At 46.2% G+C, this 21,215-nt stretch overlaps 1 protein-coding gene across 3 annotated transcripts in view; it reads left to right on the top strand.

The window, feature by feature from the left end:
- The window catches only part of LOC138745453 (SH2 domain-containing adapter protein F-like), a 273,790-nt gene that overhangs the window by 75,939 nt on the left and 176,636 nt on the right, over positions 1-21,215 (top strand). The window lies entirely within an intron of this gene.

The raw sequence follows: 21,215 nt of genomic DNA, 5'->3' as shown, positions 1-21,215 counted from the left end.
TTGGCACTTGATCAGTGAGGCATCATAGATAACTGGGAGAAGGTTGGAGTTGAGAGTTAAAATTCATCATCCTGTGTTTGAATGGCAGAGCTGACTTGATGGGGAGTGTTGTGTTCAGAACAGGTTCAAAGAGAATTAAGGCTGGACACGTGTTATAAACAAACTAGATTTTATTCAGACTCAGGAATTCACAAAAAGTGCATACACTCACAGACTAAACTGGAATAATACACAAATAACTACACAGCAATCCCAAATATAACATTTGGCGTAGCGGTTAGCACCAGGCCTTTACAGCGCCAGCAATTGGGACCGGGGTTCGAATCCAACCCTGTCTGTAAGGAGTTTGTATGTTTTCCCCGTGACTACGTGGTTTTTCCCCAGGGGCTCTGATTACCTCCCACCGTTCAAAACGTACTGAGGGTGTAGTTCCATTGGGTATAAATTGGGCGGCACAGACTCGTGGGATGAAATGACCTGTTACCGCGCTGTATGTCCAAACTTAAAATTTAAATTTAATTCTCAAGTCGTCAAGTTTATTGTTCAAGGACAATCTGACGAAACAACATTCTCCAGTCCTTGGTGCAAAACACGCAGACACACAGACAAACAATACATACGCAGGACAAGTATTTCATCTATACAAGTAAATCAGGCCATCAGTTAGAACTAAAGAACTTTTCAGCACAGAAAACAGCCCCTTCGGCCCTTATAGTCTGTGCCAAACTATTATTTGGCCTAGTCCCACTAACCTGCACCCAATCCATTATCCCTCCATACACCTTCCCATCCATGTACCTGTCCAAATGTGAAAAATCAGTCTCACACGGACAGACACTTGTATGTTGGCACACATACACCCACCCACAATCCCAGACGTGCATATGGATGCACTCAGATGCGGGTGCACTGGTGTAGATCCTGGTCCTCATGTGTCCTGTGATTGGTCATTAGGGTGGTGATCAAGACCAGGGGTGTTGTCTGATTGTTACTCCCCACAGCACACAAATACAGACACTATTTATTCTCACCGAGATAGAAATGTTATGTTACATGAAATTGTCTTTGGTCTGCCATAAGGCAGACAAAGATTCACCATTAGAATTGCCCGGTGCCCCTTACAGTCAGAAAGAGAAACAAAAGAGAGCTCCCCCTCCCCCCGCCCCCAACAGTCACCAAGTGGCTCCAGCGCTCCTGCAGCCGCACAGACTCCTGTTCAGTTCAAACCATTGGCAACCTGAGCTCCAGATCAAAACCTCCATCACAATGAGGAAGCCTTTAGCACCCAAGCACCTTCAGGAGCCCTCCTTGCTCTCAGCACCCTCTCGAATCCTGGTTCCGATACCGGATTCTCATGAGCCAGTTTCCAGCGGCCCGCAGACTGGTGGGAGTCCTTTGGCCTCATGTTGCCAGCATCCCGCAGCCTGGTGGGAGTCCTCGCCCACAAGTCGACATCAACCTGCCGCCTATTTGTGTCCTTCAGCCACAGAACCCCTCGCTGGTCTGCTGCCGTGGTCACCAACCTTGGGGTCATATCCTCTGCTTCTCCCTGGGTCCAGATCCACGGTCACACCATTGGCTCTGTGGAAGCTCTAAACTTTGGCAGTCAAACTGGACAGTAGGACCCCATGGGGGCGTACTATCTCTCCAGCCCCCACTCTCCCTGGGTCCATACAAGCCAAATGTTCACTCCAGGAATGACTGAGTGTGTTCTCTTATTGGATGCCGAGAAAGCGTTTGATCAAGTGGAATGGGAATATATGTTTGCTACTCCAAAGAAGTTCAATTTTGGTCCAGTTTTTATAAAGTGGATTAAACTTTTGTTGTGCTTTCAATACGGTCAAATTTGCAACAATCAACATCTTTTAGGCTACATAGGGAAACTCGATAAGGTTACCCCTTAAACCCTTTGCTTTTTGATCTGAGCTTGGAACCTTTAGCAGTGTCTGTGCATGACAGTAGAGATTTTGGTGATCTATTTATAAAAGGAATTGACCTTGATTTCCCTATTTGCTGATGCCCTTTTGCTTTATATTTCCAATTCTAAGACTTCCTTTCCAAGTATATTCTTTGCCCAATTTAGATTGTTTTCAGGGTATAAAATAAAGTTTCATAAGAGTGAAATATTACCTATAAAGGAGTCTTTAGCAATCTATGCCAATTTCCCTTTTAAAATAGTTCAAATATCTGGGAATTACAATCACTAAAAGTTATAAAAACTTATTGAAAGATCATTTTTCAGCATTAGCCAACCAGACGAAAGAGTTATTATTGGGATGGTCACCCTTGATTGGACATATTCACGTAATTAAAATGAATATTTTACCTAAATTTTCATCCTAAAACTTATTTTAATTAATTGGTTTCAATTATTTCTTTGTATATTTGGGAAGCTAAATAGCGTTGTATAAATAAGGCCTATCTTCAAAAGACCTAAAGGAACAGGGGTTCGTCACTCCCTAATTTTTGTTTTTATTATTGGGCAGTTAATATACAAAATGTATTATTGCTATTACATTTTGATATTTGCTGTGTTGGCAGGTTTTAGGCTTCTCCTCACCCTTTTCCTTTTTGAAATTTACGGACAATCCGATAATGAGACGTAGACTGAGAATTTGGGCACAAGTTACGAAATGTTTTGACTATCTTAATGTTTCTCTTGCTAGCCCTATAATAAAGAATCATCTTTTTTCAACCTTCTATCTTGGATGCAGGTTTTAGGAGATGGGTTGGGATCTATATATTCGAGGCAATTTTGCTTCATTTGAATAATTAACAGTTAAGTTCAACCTTCCCACTAGGCATTTTTTTTTAGATATCCACAAATTAGTCTAAATTCTCTATTTTTTCCTCGAATTCCTGACACCAATGTTCTTGATTAATTTTTTGATTTAAAGTTTTCCCATGGTGGATCACTAGCAATTATTTATTTGATGGATCTAAGAATATGTTCAGAGACAGGAATCAATGGGAATGGGAACGAGATTTAAATACATCAATTTCAGATGAAAATTGGGATACCACACTCGATCTGATTGATAAAACTTCATTCTGTGCACAACTTTGTTTAATTCAATTTAAAGCTGGACATAGAATACATGTGTCCAAAGTTAGGTGATCTCGTTTTTATCCTGACGTTGATCCACAAATGTAAAATTTTTTGCGGCTTCTCTGATTCATATGTTCTGGGAGTGTCCAGAACTACAAGAATTTTGGGAACAATTCTCGATCACAGATTCTTAGGATTAAATTAGAACCGTGTCCTTTTATTGCTTTGTTTGGTTATTCTCCAGAAGAGAGGATTTTCTTGAATTTGACTCAAAAAAAGAATAGTAGCTGTGACTTGATTGATGGCCAGACGATCAATTCGGATAAGATGGAAAGACGGCAGAGCACCAGCTCGTATGCACTAGTTACTGGATGTTATGTCTTGCTTGAGTTTGGAGAAAATTAGATCTAATGTTAAAGAGATCAAGGTTTAATTTGAAAAGATATGGGGCCCATTCATGAATGATGATCATAATTTGATGACTTAGGCAGGGCTGCTCTGGGGGTTTTCTATTCGATGTCCGAGAGCCGATAGTCAATTCTTTACAATTTATTTGTTGGAGTATGGGGGGGAGGGGGTCCTTTTTTTTCTTTTGTTCTTATTTTTGTTATTTTTACAACTAGAATAGATTAGTCTATTTAGATAATCACAATATATATCTCAGTTTTGGAATATGAGGTGAAATTCCCAGAAGGGTTTTTCACTTTTTTGGGGAATTATAAGACAATGTATAATTGATATGGGACTCATATTCTGCATTGTGTTATATAAAAGCTAGAAAATTAATTAATATTTAGACAATATATACGTGTAATATTTCTCTATCAAATTAATAAAAATATTTTAAAGAGAAAAGACAGTTCAGAGCAGGGCAGCGGCAGAGGTTCAAACTCTCGTGGGAGGACTGAAGCGAGGTTTTGTTTGTCATACAGCCTTCCCCCTGTCACTGCTAGGGCTATTCACTCCTGATACTTTCTCAGAGAGGCGGACAGGCCGGCAACGGGCTTGGGTGTTTCAGCTGCTGGTGGGGGTGGGGGGGGAGTGCAAGCAGAGCAAGACATCCCCCAGGCACTTTTTTTTAAAGTGGCTACTTCACCCACCCCCACCCCTGCTCCAGTCCGATGCTGTCGCCGCAAAAAAGGTGGACAGAGGGATGAGGGACAGGGAGAAAGAGAGATCTGGGCCAGTTTTATCCTTTATATATAATATTAGTGATGAGACCGGGGTCTGAATCTGATTCCACTCGGACCAATATCCATCTGACAAGTAACTGAGGTTTAGGTGGGTTTGTGCCATGCATAAAACGCCCATTGATATTCCACGTTCCCAGTGACAGCAAATTAACTGGGAGTGTGTGGGGTCACTTTGAATATAAGGCTCTTGTCAGTTTCAGAAGAGATTCGCAAACTGTGTGGGGAAAACGGACGAAAGAACACGTGTATCTTGTGATGATCAATTATGCCCTGTAATAGGAAAAATATGATACTTAGAGATTCCGGAATTACAAAGTTTGCCACATACTCCGCTGGTTCTCGCTCCCTGAACCTGAGGAAATCAGGCCCTGTAGGTTCAGGTGGCCATAATTTAAAATCTTCTACCTTGGAATGAATAATAATCATTCCTCTTTGTTTTGACAAGATTGAGAAGGGCGGAATGGTTGGCCTAGCGGTTAGCACAATGCCTTTACAGCGCCAGCTTATGGTTCGAATCCCGCGCTATCTGTAAGGAGTTTGTACATAATCCCTGTGTCTGCGTGGATTTTTTTCTGGGGGCTCTGGATTCCACCCACCCTTCAAAAGTGGGGTGGTAGATTAATAGGGTGTCATTTTGGCAGCACGGACCCGAATTGGCCTGTTATTGTCCTGTATGTCTAATTTAATTTAAGATTTCAAAAGCTTTGTTTCGAGCAAATCAGGGAGAGGCTGGTTCTGAGGGCCTGGTGTGAGTAGACGTCACGAGCTCATTCTGAGTTCCAGTAATCCATTAGCAAAGCAGCTTTTCATCGGCAATAAAAACTGAGTGGCCAGTGAAGATCAGACAAAGCACCTTTCAGTGAGTCTTTGCAAACACGTACAGTAATTGAGTGCAGAAATTGCTTTTTAATACTGAGTGTTGCCATGGAAACGTTGAATGAAAGAAGAGCGATGGCTGAAACAGCAGAGTGAGATATTGAAGGGTGGGTGTGATGCGTGGCTGAGTGACATTTTGCGTTAGTCCTGAGTCCTGGACCCTCCTGAATTGTTTAAGCCCGGTAACGGAGCAGTCTGCCCACATGGACAATTTGCTCAGGATGTTTGCAGGTGACTCCGTGACTGGTGGAAAATGATCTTTTTCAATCTTTTTATTGGTTTTAATAAATGAAAAATACATAAGGTAATAATAATAAAGTAAATTAATATTGAGTTACAAGGATCAAATAGCAATGAAGAAGGTACATGTTATTAAATGGTAAAAAAACCCATATATTCCTCAACTAAGAATCAAACCCACCCTGTGAGGGTTGCTGGCCAAGTTAAAGAGTCCACTGCTCATAATAATAACTGTGGGGTCATGAAAAAAAGCCCCAAAATAATTAATCTATACGTTTTAAAAGTAATTGAGAAAAGTGAGAGAAAGTTAGGATCTATTGAATAATAATCATTCCTCTTTGTTTTGACAAGATTGAGAAGGGCGGAATGGTTGGCCTAGCGGTTAGCACAATGCCTTTACTGAGTCCTGGACCCTCCTGAATTGTTTAAGCCCGGTAATGGAGCAGTCTGCCCACATGGACAATTTGCTCAGGATGTTTGCAGGTGACTCCGTGACTGGTGGAAAATGATCTTTTTCAATCTTTTTATTGGTTTTAATAAATGAAAAATACATAAGGTAATAATAATAAAGTAAATTAATATTGAGTTACAAGGATCAAATAGCAATGAAGAAGGTACATGTTATTAAATGGTAATAACATATCCAACAGCATCTTACCGCTCAATTCAAAAATAGCAATGAAACTGGTGGAAGAGTACATCCATGACATCACTGAGGGTTTTTTTTCCCTGCAGTCATAAGTCAGAGCCCTTAAATGAGCCCCTGATTGAGTTTGTGGTTGAGGAGTCTGATGGTGGAGGCACCGACACCTCTTTCCAGAGGGCAGCAGCGAGTGAAGAGTGGAGGTCCTTGATGATCGGTGCTGATTAAGGAAGGTTCCAGATCAACTGGGGATGTGGGCCTAGGAGTGGGAGAGGGAATTTATCTCAGAGAAGTGAGATTTTGTCAGTCAGACCAGAGCAGGTCTTTGGTGGCACCTGTGCTCGCTCTATGCACGGCAGCTCCTGATCACTGCAGTTCCCCAGGGCTGCTCTTTCGACAGAGGAGATGCAGTAGGTTCTTCCACAGTATTGTCAAGTCTGTACGTTAGGAAAAGGTCTGAAAAGTTCCTTACAGACGACGGCCGTTTTCCTCAGTGCATTCACGTCTCTGCCACTGCCTGTATGTGAGTCTCTGTGTGCAGGTGAGTATCACTACTTCCTCCGTCAGAGTCTCTCTCTCTCCCCTGCCAGTTTGTCCATTTGCCTTTCTGTCTGTCTCTCTCCCCCCCTCTCTCTCTCACTCACACTCTCCTGTGCTACTGTCTGTCTGTTTCTTCTCTCTCTCCCTCTCCCCTCTCCCTTTACTGCCTCTCTCCCCCCCCCCCTTTTATGTGTCTCCTTCCCTCTCTCCCTCTGGCTCTCCACTCTCTCTCTCTCTCTCTCTCTCTCTCTCTCTTCACTCCCCCCACCCCGTCCTGTCTCTATCAGTGTACAAAATTATCTCTTTCTCCACCCTTCTCAGAGCAGGAGAAAGTGCCTGCAGTTCATTGTACTGAAAACGAAACATTAGTGCTTTGATTTTCCTTCCCAGAGCAGTCACAATTGTTGAGATACAATGAGGTATTTTCCATCTCTTCCGTGATAAACTTGCCTGCAGACAGTTGATGAGTAACGGCGCAGTCTGACTATCTCTGATAATAATTGCCACTTTTAAACTACCCTTGTCCCGGATAAATTGGTGCTGATAAATTAGACGGCTGTATGTCATTGCCCAACTCCCCCCTACCCCCATCATGGTGAAGGCTGAAGTCAGTGGAAGGCAGGAGCGAATATGATGAGATGGGGCACCGGAGACTGAGAGCAATCATTTGGGCTGAATACGGGCTGGGCAGGATCAATACATTGCCGTTCCGCTGAAGAACTCCTGCCCCAGGGTCTACCCGAGCAAGAAGGCTGCTGAGATCTACACCGCGGTTCAAGTCAGGGGAACTCACCAATTCACCAATACCTAAAGATTTAAGATCCGGAGTAAAAATTTATGTGGAGAGAAAAAATAACTAAATAAACCCTGCGTGTGAAAGAAACAAGGAATGATGACCGTTTTTGTATCGGAACATGACGATGCAGATGGTTTTCTCGGAACACAGCCCCTTTGTGATGGGGATGTACCACAGGCTCTTGCTCCTCCCCAATCAACCGAGGTTTGGATCAGGTACAAGGGACTGACAGAGTTTTACAGCTCGGAGACAGGCCCTTCAGCCCACTATGCCCATGCTAACCCTTGTGCCTATTTGGCTGCACAGCCACTGTATCCTCCACCTTGCCTTTTGTGTGTTTGTCCAAATGCCTCTTAAACATGTCCAATTCCACCAACTCCTCTGGCGCTGTCTTCTGTCACTCTCTGATTTCTGATATATCTTCCACCAAGCCCACGCCAGCCGTCCAACCCTTGACTCACAAGGCTTCGTTGTTCAGTAAATCTCCCAGAAAGGTAGCAGTGAGGAGAGGGGCACTATAGAAATGCACGTGTCTCGTATCCCTTTCCAGACACCATGATGCCCTCAGTGGCAGTAGAACATGACGGCACAGTACAGGCCCTTCGGCCTCTGTAAGCCTACTCAACAATCTCCAGGGGAGGCCAACCTTTTAATTTTTAATTTAGACGTACAGCACGGTAACAGGCCATTTCGGCCCAAGAGCACATGCCAGGGAGTGTAGGTTAATAGGGCGGCACGAACTTGTGGGCCAAAACAGCCTGTATGTCTAAATTAAAAAGTTAGCCTCCCCTGCCTCAAACCCATAAGCCTCTATTTTTCTTGCAACCATGTGCCTGTCCAAAAGTCTTCTAAATATCCCTATTGTACCAGACTCCACCATCACCCCTGGCAACACATTCCAGGCCCCCACAATTCTCTGTGTGTAAAAAAAAAACATTTTTTTCCCCTAAATTTCCATCCCCCCACCTTAATAAGATTTTCCACTCTCCCCCGGGATAAAAGTGCTGACTGTCCATCTCTCAGAATCTCGTAGACCTTTTTTTTTCCCATGGTAGGGGATTCAAAGACAAGAGGGCACAACTTCAGGATAAAAGAGCATCAATTTAAAACCGAGATGCAGAAAAATTTCTTCAGTCAGAGGGTCGTGAGTCTGTGGAACCTGTTGCCACGGGCGGCTGTGGAGGCGAAGTCGTTGGGTGTATTTAAGACAGAGATTGGCAGGTGTTTGAATAGTCAGGGCATCAAGCGTCTCGGGGAGAAGGCCGGGCAGCGGGACTGAGTTGGAGGATGGATCAGCTCATGATAGAATGGTGGAGCAGACTCGATGGGCCGATTGGCCTACTTCTGCTCCTGTATCTTGTGATCTCATCCATCTTCAAGTCAAAAGTGCGATGGCAGCCAAGGTGTGCAGAGCAAGAAACTTACTTGTGATCACGTAATTTCATTCATAATGTTGGTGTTAAGTATTTTCAATGGAGCAACCTTGGGCTCCTTTACAATGGTAATTGCAGTGAGTGCTCATTGAACCCCTACTTGGTTGGGGTTAAGGAAATGGAGGGGTTAAGTATTGAGCTGTCCGATCGTTTCGATCCCAGAACGCTTACCTTGCAGCGTGACAGATGACAGACCTCCCGTACTGGACCATATCCACACTCTGCCTTGCTATCTCTTGTCTTTCTCAGGGCGCTGAGCGGATACAGATGAGTTCATCAGAAATCTGCCTGTTTTTATATGACAGGTGAATGTATTTTTCTCTGCAGCAAAACTACACATCTCCTGTCTAACAACCCAAGGTCACAGCACTTAAGGGAACTAGAAATGCAATTTAAATGCGGACCAGCCATGTTTGAAAATGATAAAGATAATTTATAAGAGTCGTGGTTTCCTGCACAAACCTTTCGAATGGTTTCTAACAATGTAAATTTGAAGCTGTTAGCCCTGCCGACAGTCTCCCTGATAGATGGAGTGTAGCCAGCCGGGTTTCGTTTATTCAAATATGGCTCAATTTGTTTTCAGTGGGTTTTTTTTGCTTTTCCCCATCATGTGTGTTGGCTTCTCATAGAACACTGAAAGGCTCTTCAGCCCAACTCCTCTATGCTGGCCCATTCTGCACTAGTTCTAATTTGCCTGCATTTGGCCCACACCCTTGGGCAGCATGGTTAGCGCAATGCCAGCGATTGGGTCCGGGATACGAATCCAGCGCTGTCTGTAAGGGGTTTGTACGTTCTCCCGTGCCTGCTTGAGTTTCCGACGGGTAATCCAGTTTCCTCCCACCGTTTGAAAAGTTCCAGGGGATTTAGGTCAATTGGGTGTAATTGGGCAGCATAGACTTGTGGGCCGGAATGGCTGTATGTCTAAATTTTTTTAAACTCCTTCCTATCCATATCTCTGACTAAATTCTTTTGAATGTTGTAATTATACCACAGCTTTCTCCGGCAGCTCATTCCAGGTACAGACCACCCTCTGAGTGAAAACTTTGCCCCTAAGGCCCCCCTTAAATGTCTCCCCTCTCCGCTTAACCAGTCACCTCTAGCCCCTGAATCATCTACCCTGGGGAAAAGACTGAGAGCATTCACTTTACCCATGTCCCTCGTGGTTTTATAAACCTCCATGTCTGCGTTAACCCACTCTTCACCTGAATGCTTTCAACCCCATGCCAGAGTTACCATATTTACTCATGTAATAGTCGATGTCGGTGCTGTGCAAGAGGAGGTGTAAGGTACTCCTTCCGTCCAATAGCCTACAGGTCACCCTTGGGCAAGGTGTAGAACCAATCAGGGTCACGTGAGGCCATGGATTGCAGATGGTGGATGGTTTTTACAAGCAGATTCTACAAATTGGAATTTTGGTTGTGAAACTAAAAACACTGGGCAGATTAATCTGCTGATCAATGGGCAGGGTTACCTGTCCAGTACGGACACTGCAGCTGAAGAAGGCAACGGGAAACAACTTCAGTATAATCATGAACTCAACATCGACTACGGTCTCAGCTCAAAGATGGAGCCTTCACTGAAGAACTACAATTTGGAGGGTCAGAGATCACGATGGGATGGAGAGACGGGACGGCACCTGAATGAATGAATGGTCAATACCAGGTAAAAGTTGACCCTGATATTTTAGGCCCTGGCCACCCTCCCACCAGATGCCCGTCCATCTGAGCTCCTGATGCCCTGACCACAGACACTTGCCGCCAAATTACACCCAATTGGCCTGCAACCTGGTTTGTTTTTTTTTTGAAGGGTGGGAGGAAATCGGAGCCTCTGGGGGAAACCGGAGCCTCTGGGGGAAACCGGAGCCTCTGGGGGAAACCGGAGCCTCTGGGGGAAACCGGAGCCTCTGGGGGAAACCGGAGCCTCTGGGGGAAACCGGAGCCTCTGGGGGAAACCGGAGCCTCTGGGGGAAACCGGAGCCTCTGGGGGAAACCGGAGCCTCTGGGGGAAACCGGAGCCTCTGGGGGAAACCGGAGCCTCTGGGGGAAACCGGAGCCTCTGGGGGAAACCGGAGCCTCTGGGGGAAACCGGAGCCTCTGGGGGAAACCGGAGCCTCTGGGGGAAACCGGAGCCTCTGGGGGAAACCGGAGCCTCTGGGGGAAACCGGAGCCTCTGGGGGAAACCGGAGCCTCTGGGGGAAACCGGAGCCTCTGGGGGAAACCGGAGCCTCTGGGGGAAACCGGAGCCTCTGGGGGAAACCGGAGCCTCTGGGGGAAACCGGAGCCTCTGGGGGAAACCGGAGCCTCTGGGGGAAACCGGAGCCTCTGGGGGAAACCGGAGCCTCTGGGGGAAACCGGAGCCTCTGGGGGAAACCGGAGCCTCTGGGGGAAACCGGAGCCTCTGGGGGAAACCTACGCAGACACGGGGAGAATGCGCAAACTCCTTACAGAAAGCACAGGATTTGAACCTGGGTCACTGGCGCTGTTACAGCATTGCACTAACCCTGCCACCCCGATAGTGAGACGTCTCAGTAAAGACTGAGCGAGAGAGGTGGAAGAATGGTAGGGCGAGGAGTCCATACCTACAAACAAAAGATATTTATTGTCCATGTACAGTTTAAAACAAACTTAGTTTCATGTTCTATCCATGCAAGTCAATCCATCTAGCAGATTGTGCAATGTTAAACAGATTAAAGAAAAGAGAAAATAGTTTTGAGGCAGATTTCAGGGAGGAAATTCCGGAGGCTCGTCACCAACATTTTAAAATTTACACAGGCCCTTTTGGCTCACAAGCCCATGCCACCCAATTACACTCAATTAGCCCCAGTACGTTTTGAAGGGTAGGAAAGAAACCAGAGCTCCCAGAGAAAACCCACACAGACACAGGGAGAACGTGCAAACTCCTTACAGAGAGCGGAGGATTTGAATCCCGGTTGCTAGTACTGTAGCAGTGCCGTGTTAACTGCGACACTAACCGTGCTGCCCCATTGGAGCAGTAATGGCACTGACGACCGTGGAGATTCCACCATGACGGAGACCGGCCACTTCTCTGTGAACCTTGCCCTACCCTCGGCACCAAGGACCCGGTCTGTGTGATCACAGGCTGATTTCTATGGAAGTAGAACAAGTCTCTCCCGTAAGTCTAAAAATGTGCACACAGCGGATGTACGAGGTTGATGATGATAAACAGGAGAGGGATAACATTATGGAACTGTGGATAAACATGAAATTCCAGTGCACAGCCAAGTATGAGGAGGTTTTTAATCATCACTCAATTATTTCGACTTCCTGATGCTGCTGAGTTTCTTAATAAACGGAGTCTCATTCCAAAGTAAACATTCCCTCTCTCATCCATTACGTTATTGCTCCAATGTTTACTGCCTGGAGTTTCTCTGCACCAGACCTCACATTTCTCCTCATTAAATCCCACCTCCCTGCCCCATTCATTAGTCCGTCAATATCCCCCTTAACCACCCTATAACACTTTCAAATCCCTATTCGACATCCTAAAGCACCTTCATACTTCCTCACACCATAAAAGGAGGCCATTCAGGCCATTGTCTATTCTGGTTTATTGGACCATCCCATTCTCTTACTGATTTTCCTTGGAACCTATTCACCCAATCTTCTCAACAATTCTGTCACAGACCCACACACAGGGGCGTGCAGTGAATGGCAAGTAAATCCAAGACTTCCATTAAAGAGCTAGTATGGGCACAATGCACCAAATGGCCTCCTCCCACACAGTCTAATACTGCTACGGAACTTTATCTCTACAGAGCACTTGCCCGCAGGAGCAATGTTGATGGAAATCTCTCCCTTTCCCAGCCTCTTACATGCTCTGAATTAATTGTGTTTTAGATACTGTCAACTCTCCTTTATCCATTGCAAACAGGTTTAGGCCACAGAGGAGCACCTCAGGAATCTGTCACGTCCTGTCAGAGTTTCCAGTACAAGTCAGGGGACATTTAGGAGGCTTTTCATCGTGGCAGCCAACAGATGCCAGAGATAATGAAACTGTGCAAGGGTCTGGACAGGTTGGCAATGTGGGTGAATGCTGGGAGAAAGATGTTAATTGCCTTATTGTATTGGAAAAGAAAAAGTGGAGGTTTTTATGCAAAAGGACAGTAGTGTTACTCTGTACGAGGATCGTGTACGTGGTATCCCCTACAGAACCCAGTCTGAGTGGTATAGAGGGGGGTTTCAAGGAGTAAATCCAAGACTTTTTCCACTGAGGTTCGGTGAGAGGACATGGGTTAAAGATGAAAGGGAAGAAGTTTGGGGTGAACATTAGGGGAAGTTTCTTCAGAGGGTGGTGGGACACACAGGCAGCGAGCTGTTGGTGACTTGTGGGCGAGGAACCAAACACCAGGCTGCGAGCTGCTTTCGGCCTAGGCCACTCCAAACCGTTCCTATCCACGTTCCCGTTCAAATGTCTCTTGAATGTTAGGACAGACCTCACCTCTACCACTTGCTCTGGCAAGTACACCCAGCACCCTCTGTGCTTCCCCCCTCACCTTAAATCTTTGCCCTCGAGTTTTAGACTCCCTTCTCACTAACGAGCTGCCGGCTGAACTGATGAATTTTAACATTTAAGAAGAATTTGGACAGATACGTGGGTGGGAGGGGTATGGAATGGATGCAGATAAGTGACACTAGGGAGAATAATAGATCCGCACAGACTAGAAGGGCCAGAGGGTCGTTTTCTGTGCTGTAACATTCTTTAGTTCCAACTAATGGTCCTGATTTTGATCCTTCTGTCCCTCCCTTGCAGTCTTTTAGGGAGAGGGAACTTTGAAGGGTGGGAGAAAACCAGACTGACACAGGGAGAACATATAAACTCTTTGGAGACAGCACGGGATTCAAACCCGGGTCCCGATTGCTGGCGCTGTAAAGGCGTTGATCTAACCTCTACGCCAACGTGCCATTCAATCTCTCGCCTTGTTTGTTGGCGATAGGGAACCCCAGGAGGTGTCGTTGAGTTGCCAATGGTCCAACTGCTGGTTGGAGGTTGTCAGAAAGGGTGATAGGATGGGGCACTGAGACAGAAGCAGGAAAGAGCAATGGTGATGCAAATCAGGCACCGTTGGCCACAGGAGATTGACAAAAACTATTCTTAGAACATGGAGCTGCTCAAGGTACCTCCTGGGCAATACATTGGGTAGGCTACTGCTTTGTTCACTGCTCGCTCCATTAACAAATGATTCAGTGATACATAAAGGTTGTCAGAACAAACATTGCCAGTGAAGAGTGATGGTTGACTGTTGTGGGCCACAAGCATTTGTTGTTAGCTCCTGAAGTTGATAAGCCAGTGCGCACAAAGTTTACCAGCCCGACAGAAATGCGCTGTCATCTGGGCTGGCGAAGCTGCAAATGTCCCGGCTGATATTTATCCTTCAATCAACGTAAATGATCACCGGACCCGTGCCAGTTGTGTGCAGGCTAGCTGCCACGGGTCTTATAGCATAATGGGGGCGGTTAGAGTCAATGGCTCAAAGCTCCAGAGACCTGTGTGGAGTTAGCAAGTTCTCCCTGTGACCATGTGGGATTTGACATTTTTTTTAAATTTAAATTTAAATTCTGATAGGCGGTAATGGGCCCTTACGGGCCATGAGCCCGTGCTGCCCAATTACACCCAATTGGCGGTACACAAGGTCGCAGCGGTCACTTCGACCCCCCCCCAAACATTCGACGTGATCTGCCGGCATCGTTGTCTGAAGAGGGCACGCAAAATCATTAAGGACTCCTTCCACCCCCCTCCCCTGTACAGCATCTTTCAGATGCCCCTGCAGGGGAAGAGATCCAGGAGGATCAGAGCCAGCACGACCAGGCTGAGGAACGGCTTCTACCCCCGGGCAGCGAGAATGATGAATGACCAAAGGAACTGCTCACACTCACCCTCCGAGACTTTCATATCCACGAAGCAATATTTATTTATATAGGTGAAATACTAGTCCTGCATGTGTGTGTTATATCCGGTGTGTCAGCATGTTTAGAACCGATGACCAGAGAATGCTGTTCGTTGGGTTGTACTTGTACAATCAGATGACAATAAACGTACATTTTGAGCGGTGGGAGGAAACCGGATCACCCGGAGGAAACCCGCGCAGACACGGGGAGAACACACAAACTCCTCACAGACACACCCGGTTCAAACCCGGGTCACTGGCGCTGTAACAGCGTGGCGATAACCGCTATGCTAGCTGTGCCACAACTACTCTAACAGTGCACTCCTGTTTCCTTTGGATGCTCTGGTTTCCTCCCACATACCTTGGGCTAGGATGTAAGAGCCCACTGCAGATTGCCCCTGGTGAGTAGGTGAAGGGCTTTTTAATCACCTTCAATTTCACTCACTCCAACATTCGTGATCCTGCTTATTTATACTATTGAATTCCCGTCTTTTGCAGTTCCCTCCTTAGGTCCGTCCACCTCACTTACAATGCTCTGTAATACGTGGTCAGTATTTTTTTCTTGGCATCTGCTTGAATACCTTCTTAATTAAATCAGGCTGTGTCTGTGGGAAAATAAACAGAATTAACGTTTGGATCCGAGATCTTTTGGCTGAACCATTTTGCAACCATGAATAATTACTCTCTCCACGGAAGCTGCCTGACCTGTTGAGTGTTTCCAGCATTTGCCATTTTGTTTTATATCCAAGTGTGTGGTTTGGCGTCAGACATAGTGCAGTGGTGCTCCCTGTGAGATCTTTGTCTCCATGTTCATGGTTCAGAGAACAGGAAGTTTCTTAGTTCAAATTTGCTCATCATGTACGATAGGTTGGAATACTCCAACGTGGGTCTTTTCTGCAAGCAAGGCAAAGCTAGCATGGTTAGATGGAAGTGGTCAGGGGGAGCGCATGCACACACACCCCTAAACACACACACACGCATCTCTAAACATACACACACATGCGCATCCCTAAACACCCGCGCTCACACACACAGGCACGAACATGCACAGACACATACACATATGCACAAATAGGTGCACACACACGAATAGACAATCCCGAAACTCACTCTCTCTCTCTCTCTCTCCCCCTCACTCACTCACTCTCTCTCCTCTCTCTGTTGTCACCCTGTGGTGGTCCAGAGGAATTCCTGGAGCACACGGGGCCTACTGCAGTGGAACAGCCCATCCCACAATGCTGAAGTTGCTGGTCATCCCACTCAGTTCCTCCCACAGTGTGTGTTGCCAGAGAAATTTGTCGAGTGCGTTTGGCAGCAATAAAGTTGCTGATTCCTCAAGTTCTAGCTTTGATGTTAAAATGTGGTCATTCCAGGAGGATCCTTGAGAAGTGCCATGCACTAATGGATGTCAGCAAGAAAAAGAAGCAGATATTGCACTTTGTTCTCAGTCTGAGTGCTTGAACCTTCACTGATCGATCCCCTGCGCTGCTCTTTTCAGACCAAAACATCTTAAAGTGTGTGACCAGGAGTGGGAGAATGTAGCATGAAACTGAAACCGACTTCTGGGATAACTCATGAACAAGGAAATGACAGCAAAAGCCGATTAAATGGTGGGGTGCAGATAGTCTCTTGAAAAAGCAGGAAAGATGAAGGAGTGAGACAGAACCAGGTGGGTTGGGAGATGGTGTTGGAGGATTCTTCGCAGTAATCGTCAGCTGCTGTGGGTCTGAAGGAAGGGCCTTACCCCAGGGCAGAATGGAGAACCTGAAGGCAAAACTAAAATCGTGCAGATGTCGAAAGAGTGCAGCAGTTAGTGCAACAGTATTACAGCGCTGGCAACCCCGGGTTCGCATCTGGTGCTCTCTGGTGTCTGAGAGGGTTTTTTTCCCCGGGTGCACCGGTTTCCTTCCACCTTCCAAAACGTACGGGTTTGTAGGTTAATGGGTGTACTTGAGTGGCACGGGCTCGTGGGCCGTAAAGGGCTGCCAGCGTGCTGTCTGTCTAAAAAAAAACCCGGGCCCTTCAGGAGCCCTGATCACCACTGGAACCCTCATGAATCCTATTCCCGATACCTGGTTCTCATGAGCCTGTCTACAGCAGCCTGCAGCCTGATGTGAGTTCTCCAGACGCTCCACTTTCCTCCCACCCTTCAACACGTACAGGGGTTATAGGTTAATTGGGCTACTTGGCTGGCACGGGCTCACGCACAGAAAGGGCCTGTTGACATGCTGTTTGTCTAAATTTAAAAGCCAGGAAATGCTGAAACCACCCAGCAGACCAGGTAGCAAAGGAAAACTTTAAAAAATTGCAGAGATTGGAGAAACGTTCAGCGTCTCAGCCTTTTGTCAGAACTGAGTGAGAGACAGATGGAATCAGTGTTTGGAGGTTCAGGTGGCAGGTAGGAGAGGAAACCAAAATTCCCTCTTCTCTCCGTATTTCTCTTTCTGACCCCTCTCTCTTTCTCCTTCCTCCCTCCACCACTTCCCCCTGTTTTCCCTCTCACTTTCTTTCTCTCATTTTCCCTCTTTCTCTGTCCCTTTCTATCTTTTCTTTCTCCCCCTCTTTACTCCTCTCTTTCTCTCTCATTCACTCTCCCTCACTCTCTCTGTCACACACACCTCACCTCACCTTGCAGCGTGCGCGCACACACACCCTCCCTCCCCTCTCTCTCTGGGTTGTTCGATGTTACTGCTACCAACACCCAAACACACTTTTTTTTTTTTACACATGACACAACCGTAGAATATATTTTCCACTGAAGCCGGTGAGTTTAAAGAGAACCGTAAATACACAAGCAGTTTGGACCCCAGCTCTGGCTGCAAACCCCATCCTCATCGCTGAATGTTTGGAATCCCGACCACAGCTCCATCTGTGCTCCAGACTCCCAGCTTGCATCCCGGATGCACAAATGAGCTGACTACCGTTGTTCTTGCTAAACCCTGCAGGCTTGTGACTTTCCCAGACCCCATTCAGCTCCTTAACCCCAGAGTCTGTGCACTGCCAGGGAAGTTAAAGGCACAATAATTGATCACTGCAAGTTAAGAGCAACAAAGGATTCTGCGGGGAGGAGGAATTGGATTGTCATTGATTATGTGCTGAGAATTATGGCCTGTTTATAGATCTGTTGTTTCCTTGCAGAAGTTCCACCTGCCAATTATCTGGAAGTTGTGGACTTGTAGTGTTCTTCCCACCCCTCCTCCCATTCTAGTTGTACTTCTTCACTCCCAATATTCTGGCCAGGCCTTTCCAGATACACAAGCTACAGAAAGGATGCAGAGGAGATTTACCATGATTTTGCCTGGATTGGAAAATAAGGTTAGCAGAACTGGGACTTTTCTCTTTGGACTGAAGAAGGACGAGAGGTGACTTAATAGAGGTCTACGAGATTCTGAGAGGCAGAGATAAGGTGGACGGCCAGTGCCTGTTTCCCAGGGCAGGAATAGCTACACAAAGTGAAGGGAGGAAAGTTTTTACACAGAGAGATGTAGGTGCCTGGAATGCATTGCCAGAGGTGGTGGTGGTGGAGGCTGGAACATAAGGGGCATTGAAGAGACTCTTAGACAGGCGCATGGATGAAAGGAAAGTTCTGAGGTAGGAAGGGTTGAGTATTTTTTTTTGGTAGGAATATATGGGTCGGCACAACATCGAAGATGAAGGGCCTGGACTGTGCTGTAAAGATCTATGTTCTGTATGAGCTCATTGATTAGGAATGTCTGTACTATTCAAGCATTGGATTCATGACACTCAGTCTTGCTGTCATCTGGACAGCAGTCAAAGATCATGTCCTCTTGTGGACCAGGGCATCAGCCCAGCTGGGTGTGGGCGTGGGCCACAGTTTAAGTTCCCCGTCCACTACGTTGAAGTTGAATGGAGTCTCTGGATGATGAATCATGGCATCAACCCGGCGATATGAACATCTTTCCCAATCCCACTAATTCCGAGTGAAAGCAGGCAAGACCCAGCCTACTCAACCATTCAGCTCCCAGACTCACCAGCAATCCACACGCATCGGACGGAACCCTACCCTGGACTGACCTGACCCAACCCACAATCTGAGTCTCACCTGGCCAGGTGGCATACTACCCTGATCTGATCCTAACCATCACATTCAGGATCTTCCCTACAGCACCCTCAACCCAGCACTGAATGCCCCCACTAACAGGGGATTTAGAATCAAAATTTATTATCATGAATGTATCCCAAAATTCGTTGTTTTGGGCGGCATCTCACAGTGGCAAATATTGCTATAATTACAGTTTTTTTTAAATAAATTAATTAGTGGAAAAGAAGAGAAAATGAGGTAGTGTCTGTGGTTAATTTTCTGTTCAGAAATCTGATGACGGAGGGGAAGAAGCTGTTTCTGTACCTTTGTGGGTGTCATCAGGCTCCTGAACCTCCTTCCGAATGATAGCAGTATGAAGAGGGCATGACCTGGGTGGTGAGGGTCCTTGATGATTGAGTCTGCTTTCTTGAGACACCGTCTTTTAAAGATGTCCTTGATGGTGAAAACTGGTGCCCGTGATGGTGCCAGCCGAGTTCACAACCCTCTGTGGTTTTTTCTTGTCCTTTGCATTGGCACCTCCATTCCCGACAGTGGTGCAACCAGTCAGAATGTTCTCTACGGTACCCCTGTAGAAATTTGCAGGAGTCTTTGGTGGCGTACCAGATCTCCTCAAATTCCTAATGAAATATGACTGTTGGCGAGCCTTATCCTTGATAGTATCGACATGGAGACCCCAGGAATTTGAAGTTCTTACCCCTTTCCACTTCTGACCCCTCAATGAAGATTGGTTTTGTGTTCTGATTTGTTTCTAAAGCAGTGCATTGAAACCCCTGAGTGTTAGTGCGTTTCTTTCTGCCGGAACGTGACACGTGGAATTAGGTCCCAGCAGCTGGGGTGAGGTAGCTCGGTCAATCTCCCCTCCTCCTCTCCCTGACCCATTCTGCTCCATGGTAAATCCTAACAACTCACCTCTGCTTGGTTCTTCCTGCCCCTCCATCACCCCCTCACAGTCTGAGAAGATCTCATGTTGTTTGCTGCACTCTCCCACATGGGAATGAGATCCTCTTTCTCACTTCTCCAAAATTCTGGATTTTTTTTAATGATTATGAGTTTATTATCAGAATTCTTACCTCTGCAGCTGAACGGGTACTTGGAAATAAAAGCTATAAATTTAATTTAATTAAAAGAGACAATGAACATATAACTATTAAACATTAACAGTAATCCTGGTGCAAAAAAAATGCGGCAGTCAGTAGAGTCAACCGATCTGATTTATGTAGGGGGAGAGGTTCGAGAGCCTGATAGCTGTCGACAGAAACTGTTATTTTACCCAGCAATGGAGAAGGTACAGGAGTGGATTACAAGGATGTTTCAGTACTGTTAGTTAGTGCAATGATATCACAGGGTTCAAATCCTGCGCTGTCTGTGATGAGTTTGTACGTTCTCCCCGTGTCTGTGTGGGTTTCCTCCGGGTGCTCCAGTTTCCACCCACTCTTCAAAACATACCAGGGGTTGTAGGTCAATTGGGTGGCACGGGCTTATAGGCGGGAGGGCCTTTTACCATGCTGTATGTCTACATTTACATTTTAAAATAATTTAACTGGAAAACCAGCCATGAGCAAATGTTGGAAAGGCCAGGGTTGATGTTTCTTGGAAGGAACCAGCTGAGGTTTTATTGAAATGAGAACAGAAAACACTGAGATTACTCAGCAGGTCAGGCACCATCCGTGGAGAGGGAAAAAAAGTCACCAGTTCCAGTAAATGATTCAAAGGAGAGAATGTTGGCAATAGAAAATATTTCAAAGTCGCTGAAAAGGATGGTGGGTGGAGAACAGGGATCATTTGTTTATTGTCAGGTGACATGGTGAAGGCTTAACCTGCGCGGAGGAGGTGGAGATTGAGGAGATGAATGAAAACGGAAGCCTAACAGTCATATTCGTGCTGAAGCCCGAAACGTTGGTCCTGTATCTTTATCTGCTTTATAAAGGACACTGTTTGACCTGCTGAGTTTCTCCAGCATTGTTTTACTCGCATAACGGTCAAGCAGGGATACAGAACAGGAACTTCATCCCTATCCTTTACACTGATCTCCCCAGATTCTACCCTTCACCTACACTCTGGGGGGCAATTTGCAACGCTGATTAACCCACCCACCCATTGGATGTGGGAGGAAACAGGACTTTCCCACTGCTAAATTCTCTCTCCGGCCACCATCTACATTTGGAAGAATATATTTGCGTAGGGCTGCCAGCTAATTTTCAGTATATACTCCGCAGTCCCTCGGGGAGTTCCGCTGGCCACCCGTGGTTTGCAAAGCATGCTTTAAGGTGACCTGGCTTATGGGGGCCAGGTTTAAGGTGGTGTGTATTAATTCCTCCCTCCTTCTCATGCTCCACAATTTTGACAGTTTTCTACTCTGTCCTTCCAATTGGTGCTGCTCTGATTTGATTTCTGACAATCTTGTGTGAAAGCCCATCTGTTTGGAAGTGCCCTGCACATCTGCTTGACGTTACGTGCTGTGAGAATTGAAAGCGTTA

This window comes from Narcine bancroftii, chromosome 11 (genome assembly GCF_036971445.1).
Source record: "Narcine bancroftii isolate sNarBan1 chromosome 11, sNarBan1.hap1, whole genome shotgun sequence".
NCBI classification, from domain to species: domain Eukaryota; kingdom Metazoa; phylum Chordata; class Chondrichthyes; order Torpediniformes; family Narcinidae; genus Narcine; species Narcine bancroftii.
This window is presented reverse-complemented; position numbering and strand designations above follow the sequence as displayed.